Source organism: Protopterus annectens, chromosome 16.part0 (genome assembly GCF_019279795.1).
Source record: "Protopterus annectens isolate FY-2018-M chromosome 16.part0, PAN1.0, whole genome shotgun sequence".
NCBI classification, from domain to species: Eukaryota; Metazoa; Chordata; order Ceratodontiformes; family Protopteridae; genus Protopterus; species Protopterus annectens.
In genome coordinates, this window is record NC_056750.1 from 117808071 (window position 1) to 117817123 (window position 9053).

Sequence of the window (9053 nt, forward strand, 5' to 3'; positions counted from 1 at the left end):
TGGCATTCTTGCTGGCTGTTACTTTGGCCAGGAAGGGTCTCCAAGTTGCAAGCTCTCGGCATTAAGCCCCCTTTCATGGTGTTCCATAAACATAGGGTGTTTCTCAGGACTAATCCTTCGTTCATCCCTAAAGTAGCCTTGGAGGCTAACCTTAACCAATGTATTCAGCTTCCTGTGTTCTTCCCCAATTCTTTTAATAAAGGGGAATATAACTTGCATTGTCTGGATGTCCATAGACAATTACGTTTTTACCTCCAGTGGACTGAGTTTTCAGAAGTCCGATCAGCTTTATGTTGCCTTCTCTTAGGCTAGGAAAGGTCAAGCAGTTTCCAAGGTATCTATTTTTCGTTGGATCACCAGTTGTATTTCTTACATTTATGAAATAAGACAACTGGAGTTTTCAGGGCCAGTTAAAGCTCACTCTACTAGTGCTGTAGCTACATCTTCTGCCTTTTTGGCAAAACTTTCCTTCAATGAGATTTGCACCGCTGCTACTTGGTCTACCCCCCCCCCCCATACCTTTGTTTCACATTACAAGTTGAATTTGTTGTCCAGGAACAGGGCTTCCTTTGGTTCCTCTGTGCTCCGGTATATCCTTTCTTGTGGCCTCACAGGGTTCATTGTAGCTGGGTCTCTGACCCATCTGTGATCAGTAATGACACGGATAGCATCAGGTAAAGAGTTATGTACCTAGCATAACTTGGAATCTATGCTATCCAGTGTCATTATTCATCACATTCCCACCCTCCTTCCTCCTCCTTCCAGAGATGTTGGAGTTTTTGACGGATGTCTCTCTTAGCAGTTTTTTCATAGGCCGTTTTGCTGACTGCCTCCTTTCTCTCTATCCAGCAAACTCGATCTGAGGGTTGTGGGTAGCAAGGGATCTTGGGTAGTGGAGGAGCTTGAGTTCAGGTGCTGTCCTCTAAGTTGCCGGCTCGGATCTGAGGCCGGATCCAAGACCCATCTGTGATGAATAATGACAGTGGATAGCACAGATTCCAAGTTATGGTAAGTACACAACATATAAATATATATATATATATATATATATATATATATATATATATATCTATATATATAAATGTCTGTGTGTGTTTATGTATTTATGTGTATGTATATGTGTGTGTGTATATATATATATATATCTATATATATATATATATATATATATATATATATATATATATATATAAATGTCTGTGTGTGTATATATATATATAAAAATGTGTAATGTTACTATTTACTTCCTCCTTTACCATCTCTGTTGCACTGAAATTCACATTTTTGAGGGTAGTTAAGGCATATTTGAAAGGCTGTAAGGATAGAATCATTTTTAACCTTGTTTCTCCATATCATATGTTGTCATAATGGTGTATATGTCTTTAATTTATTTATTTTATTTTATTTTTATTTTACATTTGTTTACCGGGAAGGTCCAGATGGGCAATTGCCCGTTTTCAGTGGGGCCCAGGGACTAATGCTCCATGTCATAAAATGCTAATTACAAACTCAACACAACAGGTTAATATAGGCTAATATACTTTGGTATATAGATTGACATATGCATTAATGGCAATTCAGAGAAAATTATTCATTGAAAAATCAACAATTTAAAAAAAGTAAGCGAATATGAGCTATATCAGTAAGTGTATTTGCTGTGATAACAGTAGTTGTAAAGCACTCAAATAGAATATACTATATGATACATACTGAGAGAGTGTACATTATTCTTTTTGTGGTGGTACAGTGTTTAATGTTAGTTTAGAGAGTGACCATGTTAGGTTATACAAGGGTAAAGAAAGTGAGACTGGAGTTTAGGAGATGTTTATCCTGGGGGAATGCAGGGGCAGAGCCAGGATTTTGATAGGTGAGTTGAATTGTAATTTTCAGATGTTTTAAAATGGTGATTTACATATTTTCGTTATGTTAAAACAATGAGAAGAAAAAGTAGTTCTTCCATTTGTAAATAAATGAGAAACCCTCAGAAGTAGGCCAAGGCTACATAGTTTTGTGGCCTGCAGAAGAGATTAAGTATCACAGTTCCATAGTTGTGTTTACGGTGTAGGTCCATTTTACACGTTTCACATGACATTGTTGCTGTTGTATTGATCTTGCTCTAGGAGACTTGTATAGTGACACTAGTAATGCAGTTTACTGATATATGCCTGACTGATGTTAGTTGCTGCTGTGTTTTTTCCTTTCTATAGTTTTTCTTTTTTCCTCTGACAATTTTCCATTTGTTCCCAGCACTTCCATTATATTTTTTTATCTAACTGTGCAACTGTTGTTGAAATTAACAATTTCTAATGGTTGTCTACACCTATTAACCTTTTATTAAACTTTCAACAAAACTATTCCAGGCAAGGTCAAGGCCCACTCTATCAGGGCCTTGGCTTCATCTATTGCTTTTTGGAAAGAATTAGATTCTAGATGCAACAACTTGTTCCTTTGTACATACTTTTACAAAGCACTATAAGTTTGATTTGTTCTCTAGGTCTAAGTCAGGCTTTGCTGTGAACATCCCCATTTGCTCCTGGACGTTTCTCCTTCCATCTCCCAAATGTAGTAAACTAAGGTAACCTCCCCAAATAAACACCCCTAATAAATAAGGCTACAGCAGCAGTGATCAATATGATGAACATAGTACATTTGTGTATGTAATCTTACTATAACAGCTGGTGGTTGTTCACAGCTGCAGTAGTCACTTCCTCCCCCTTATTTTTTGGTTTGCTGTTTACAGCAGGGTGTGGACATTTATTTTTTGGAAGGTGCCCCAAAACTTTGGTAGCTGGCCAGCTGTTGTGCGTTTTGCAGTATATAACCAATATAACTAAGGCTAGTTGCAGTAGTGCTCATTTAACATGTACTGTTATGGTAAGTTTATTTATTTGCCATTTGTTAACCGGGTTAGTCTGGCTGGGCTGATGCCCTTTTTCAGCAGAGACCCGAGGAGAAAAGCCCCAGATACAAAGATAACAATTCGTAACAAAAGAACAATACAGATAAAAACAATAACAAAATAAGAAAATCTTATTCATTATTAGTATTCAGTTACAAATAACAAAATAAGAAAATCTTATTCATTATTAGTATTCAGTTACAAATGTACATTTAGTGATCTTAAAATAGCATGTAAATGATGAAGTTGCACGATAAGAAATAGGAGGAAAGTGAAAGGAAGGAACTAGTAAGTAGGCAATGCTTACTTATAGAGTGGAGTCTAGTATGGGAGAATAGTGAGGAAGGAGCAAGGTTGTTTGTTCTTCTTTCGGCTTTTCCCAGTTAGGGGTTGCCACAGCGGAACTCCGGTCCGCTAATGATTGGCAGTAGATATTTTTGCGGGTGCCGAGGTGCCAGCTCGACACCCAACCTTCAACGAAGGCACACACATTCTACGCATGTCTTTCGAATGCCAGTCAACCGCGGGGAGGACATGCAGACTCCACACAGAATGTACTTCAGCCGAGAATCGAACGGGAGAACCTCTTACATTGAGGCAACAACGCCACCGCTGAAAAGGATGAAAGACACAGGTAAAAGTGTGATACAGTGAATAGTGATTAAGAAAGAGGTACATTGTTACTGATATGGAAGTAGAAATGTCCAACTAGGAGAGTCTAAGATCCAGGAAATGGGTATACAACAGTAGTTTATTCTTTACTGCCTGAGGTAGCTACTGTGTCATAGGATCTTAGCTAAATGCTAGACAGAATGTTTTTAAATTGTTACACATCTAGCCAATAACCAGATGGTGATCAAAGGTGAGAATCAAACCTTGTAATTTGTTTCTTTGAGGAAAAATGCTTAATATTATGCCAAAACCCAACCACCCAAAATATTCGTAGTCGGCAGGATTCGAACCTGCGCGGGGAAACCCCAATGGATTTCTAGTCCATCGCCTTAACCACTCGGCCACGACTACCTATTAGTTAAAGTTATTAGTTCACTTATTAGTATTCTTTCTCAACAATAGTGATGGAGAGTAGCATTTATTACATTGTAAAGATGTTGACAAACACCTCGAGTTTTATGTAGAAGGAAGCATATTCTTCAGAAAGGTATGTTTGTTATTTGTATCCCTTTTCCAAAATGAAACTTAATGTTCTAAAGTAACACTAGCTAAGTGGTTGAAGGACTTCATACAATGTTGCTATGAAAAGTATCAGTTATTGCCTGTGAACACAGAGCTCATTCAGCCAAAGCAATATGTATCTTATGCAGTTTTCCTTAGTACAGCTGTATATGATATTTGAGTAGTATCTATTCATTGAATATCTGTGCATGGTACCATAAAGCTGGGTAGGATATCAGTGTTCTAGTCTGCCTACAGAGGCCACAGTAATCAGAAGTACGCTCACATGAGAAATGTAGTTATCATGAATTAATTTCTTTGTACCTGGTATGAAACTTGTGTACTTGTGATAATTTATAGATTTAGATGTACATCCGGATTAGTCCTTGTTAACATAGCCATCCACATTTTTCCATGTCTTGCTGACTTGTTCTAAAGGTTTCAGATTGCATTTATTTGCTTTGCATTTCTTTTTTAGAGATCTGGAGATTTGTTATTTTATTTATTTGCAGTTGGTTTACCAGGATAGTCCATTGGGCCAAATAACCCGTTTTCAATGGAGTCCTGGGGAGAAAAGCTCCAGAACTAAGTATGTTACAAAAAGTGATTCATACTAGTTATATAAAAACTATAACAAATTATATAATAATCCAAAGTATTTTGACACCAGTAAACAATTTCAAGTAAACACAGAAGAAATAACTATGAAAGAACATTAGATAAAATTAATAGATTATAGATTGTACGGAATAATGCATGAAAAATTTTGAGTTTGTATCATATTTAAAATACTGAATCAAGTTTCTGAGAAATAACAGAAATTTATGAAGGAAGTACTTAGGAGGTGAGGGCTAGTGCAGTTTTCCCTATAAAATGAAATGATAATGTATATTAGTTATGACAGGAAAAATGCAAGAGGAATCAAGGCAAAGAAGGAAGATGGCGATTTGCAGGATGTCCAGTATAAGTAAAGGGGAAGAGCTTGTAGCATAAGAAAGTTTTGCATGCAGTTACTAAGCATTAATTCTGCAGTTAATGAGGATGGACCTGCTCACACAGATCTGTTATGGTAAGGTCATGACTTTAATTTCTTTCAAAGAGAGGTTTGTTGCTGCCAAGCAGACATGTTCCAAGTGGACTGGAGTTTGCCTGTTTCTTTTTTCCACTGGTTAGCCAACCACCCAATGGGAAATGTTGCACTGAAAGCCAATTTCCCAAGAGGAATGGCTTCTTCTTGTACTTGTTTCCAGACTCTTTTACAGATCTCTGTATTGCTGCCTCTAGGTTCACATTTCACACTTTCATAAAGCAATATTGTGTTGGTTACAGCTCAAGGAATCAAGCTATATATATATATATCTATATATATAAATGTCTGTGTGTGTTTATGTATTTATGTGTATGTATATGTGTGTGTATATATATATATATATATATATATATATATATATAAATGTCTGTGTGTGTGTGTGTGTGTGCGTATATATATATATATATATATATATATGTGTGTGTATATAAAAATGTGTAATGTTACTATTTACTTCCTCCTTTACCATCTCTGTTGCACTGAAATTCACATTTTTGAGGGTAGTTAAGGCATATTTGAAAGGCTGTAAGGATAGAATCATTTTTAACCTTGTTTCTCCATATCATATGTTGTCATAATGGTGTATATGTCTTTAATTTATTTATTTTATTTTATTTTTATTTTACATTTGTTTACCGGGAAGGTCCAGATGGGCAATTGCCCGTTTTCAGTGGGGCCCAGGGACTAATGCTCCATGTCATAAAATGCTAATTACAAACTCAACACAACAGGTTAATATAGGCTAATATACTTTGGTATATAGATTGACATATGCATTAATGGCAATTCAGAGAAAATTATTCATTGAAAAATCAACAATTTGAAAAAAGTAAGCGAATATGAGCTATATCAGTAAGTGTATTTGCTGTGATAACAGTAGTTGTAAAGCACTCAAATAGAATATACTATATGATACATACTGAGGGAGTGTACATTATTCTTTTTGTGGTGGTACAGTGTTTAATGTTAGTTTAGAGAGTGACCATGTTAGGTTATACAAGGGTAAAGAAAGTGAGACTGGAGTTTAGGAGATGTTTATCCTGGGGGAATGCAGGGGCAGAGCCAGGATTTTGATAGGTGAGTTGAATTGTAATTTTCAGATGTTTTAAAATGGTGATTTACATATTTTCGTTATGTTAAAACAATGAGAAGAAAAAGTAGTTCCTCCATTTGTAAATAAATGAGAAACCCTCAGAAGTAGGCCAAGGCTACATAGTTTTGTGGCCTGCAGAAGAGATTAAGTATCACAGTTCCATAGTTGTGTTTACGGTGTAGGTCCATTTTACACGTTTCACATGACATTGTTGCTGTTGTATTGATCTTGCTCTAGGAGACTTGTATAGTGACACTAGTAATGCAGTTTACTGATATATGCCTGACTGATGTTAGTTGCTGCTGTGTTTTTCCTTTCTATAGTTTTTCTTTTTTCCTCTGACAATTTTCCATTTGTTCCCAGCACTTCCATTATATTTTTTTATCTAACTGTGCAACTGTTGTTGAAATTAACAATTTCTAATGGTTGTCTACACCTATTAACCTTTTGTTAAACTTTCAACAAAACTATTCCAGGCAAGGTCAAGGCCCACTCTATCAGGGCCTTGGCTTCATCTATTGCTTTTTGGAAAGAATTAGATTCTAGATGCAACAACTTGTTCCTTTGTACATACTTTTACAAAGCACTATAAGTTTGATTTGTTCTCTAGGTCTAAGTCAGGCTTTGCTGTGAACATCCCCATTTGCTCCTGGACGTTTCTCCTTCCATCTCCCAAATGTAGTAAACTAAGGTAACCTCCCCAAATAAACACCCCTAATAAATAAGGCTACAGCAGCAGTGATCAATATGATGAACATAGTACATTTGTGTATGTAATCTTACTATAACAGCTGGTGGTTGTTCACAGCTGCAGTAGTCACTTCCTCCCCCTTATTTTTTTGGTTTGCTGTTTACAGCAGGGTGTGGACATTTATTTTTTGGAAGGTGCCCCAAAACTTTGGTAGCTGGCCAGCTGTTGTGCGTTTTGCAGTATATAACCAATATAACTAAGGCTAGTTGCAGTAGTGCTCATTTAACATGTACTGTTATGGTAAGTTTATTTATTTGCCATTTGTTAACCGGGTTAGTCTGGCTGGGCTGATGCCCTTTTTCAGCAGAGACCCGAGGAGAAAAGCCCCAGATACAAAGATAACAATTCGTAACAAAAGAACAATACAGATAAAAACAATAACAAAATAAGAAAATCTTATTCATTATTAGTATTCAGTTACAAATAACAAAATAAGAAAATCTTATTCATTATTAGTATTCAGTTACAAATGTACATTTAGTGGTCTTAAAATAGCATGTAAATGATGAAGTTGCACGATAAGAAATAGGAGGAAAGTGAAAGGAAGGAACTAGTAAGTAGGCAATGCGTACTTATAGAGTGGAGTCTAGTATGGGAGAATAGTGAGGAAGGAGCAAGGTTGTTTGTTCTTCTTCGCTTTTCCCAGTTAGGTTGCCACAGCGAACTCCGGTCCGCTAATGATTGGCAGTAGATATTTTTGCGGGTGCCAGCTCGACACCCAACCTTCAACGAAGGCACACACATTCTACGCATGTCTTTCGAATGCCAGTCAACCGCGGGGAGGACATGCAGACTCCACACAGAATGTACTTCAGCCAAGAATCGAACGGGAGAACCTCTTACATTGAGGCAACAACGCCACCGCTGAAAAGGATGAAAGACACAGGTAAAAGTGTGATACAGTGAATAGTGATTAAGAAAGAGGTACATTGTTACTGATATGGAAGTAGAAATGTCCAACTAGGAGAGTCTAAGATCCAGGAAATGGGTATACAACAGTAGTTTATTCTTTACTGCCTGAGGTAGCTACTGTGTCATAGGATCTTAGCTAAATGCTAGACAGAATGTTTTTAAATTGTTACACATCTAGCCAATAACCAGATGGTGATCAAAGGTGAGAATCAAACCTTGTAATTTGTTTCTTTGAGGAAAAATGCTTAATATTATGCCAAAACCCAACCACCCAAAATATTCGTAGTCGGCAGGATAAGAACCTGCGCGGGGAAACCCCAATGGATTTCTAGTCCATCGCCTTAACCACTCGGCCACGACTACCTATTAGTTAAAGTTATTAGTTCACTTATTAGTATTCTTTCTCAACAATAGTGATGGAGAGTAGCATTTATTACATTGTAAAGATGTTGACAAACACCTCGAGTTTTATGTAGAAGGAAGCATATTCTTCAGAAAGGTATGTTTGTTATTTGTATCCCTTTTCCAAAATGAAACTTAATGTTCTAAAGTAACACTAGCTAAGTGGTTGAAGGACTTCATACAATGTTGCTATGAAAAGTATCAGTTATTGCCTGTGAACACAGAGCTCATTCAGCCAAAGCAATATGTATCTTATGCAGTTTTCCTTAGTACAGCTGTATATGATATTTGAGTAGTATCTATTCATTGAATATCTGTGCATGGTACCATAAAGCTGGGTAGGATATCAGTGATCTAGTCTGCCTACAGAGGCCACAGTAATCAGAAGTACGCTCACATGAGAAAGACCACCCCAAAGAATGGGGTTTAGACTTTGTCATGTAGTTATCATGAATGAATTTCTTTGTACCTGGTATGAAAGTTGTGTACTTGTGATAATTTATAGATTTAGATGTACATCCGGATTAGTCCTTGTTAACATAGCCATCCACATTTTTCCATGTCTTGCTGACTTGTTCTAAAGGTTTCAGATTGCATTTATTTGCTTTGCATTTCTTTTTTAGAGATCTGGAGATTTGTTATTTTATTTATTTGCAGTTGGTTTACCAGGATAGTCCATTGGGCCAAATAATTTCAATGGAGTCCTGGGGAGAAAAGCTCCAGAACTAAGTAT

General features: G+C 36.6%; 2 non-coding genes across 2 annotated transcripts; both read right to left on the minus strand.

The window, feature by feature from the left end:
- Nucleotides 1-3840: 3840 nt before the first annotated feature.
- Nucleotides 3841-3922, minus strand: TRNAS-AGA. The gene has a single exon. It is a non-coding gene; the product is annotated as a tRNA-Ser (tRNA).
- A 4277-nt stretch (nt 3923-8199) lies between these two features.
- Nucleotides 8200-8281, minus strand: TRNAS-AGA. The gene has a single exon. It is a non-coding gene; the product is annotated as a tRNA-Ser (tRNA).
- Nucleotides 8282-9053: the final 772 nt, after the last annotated feature.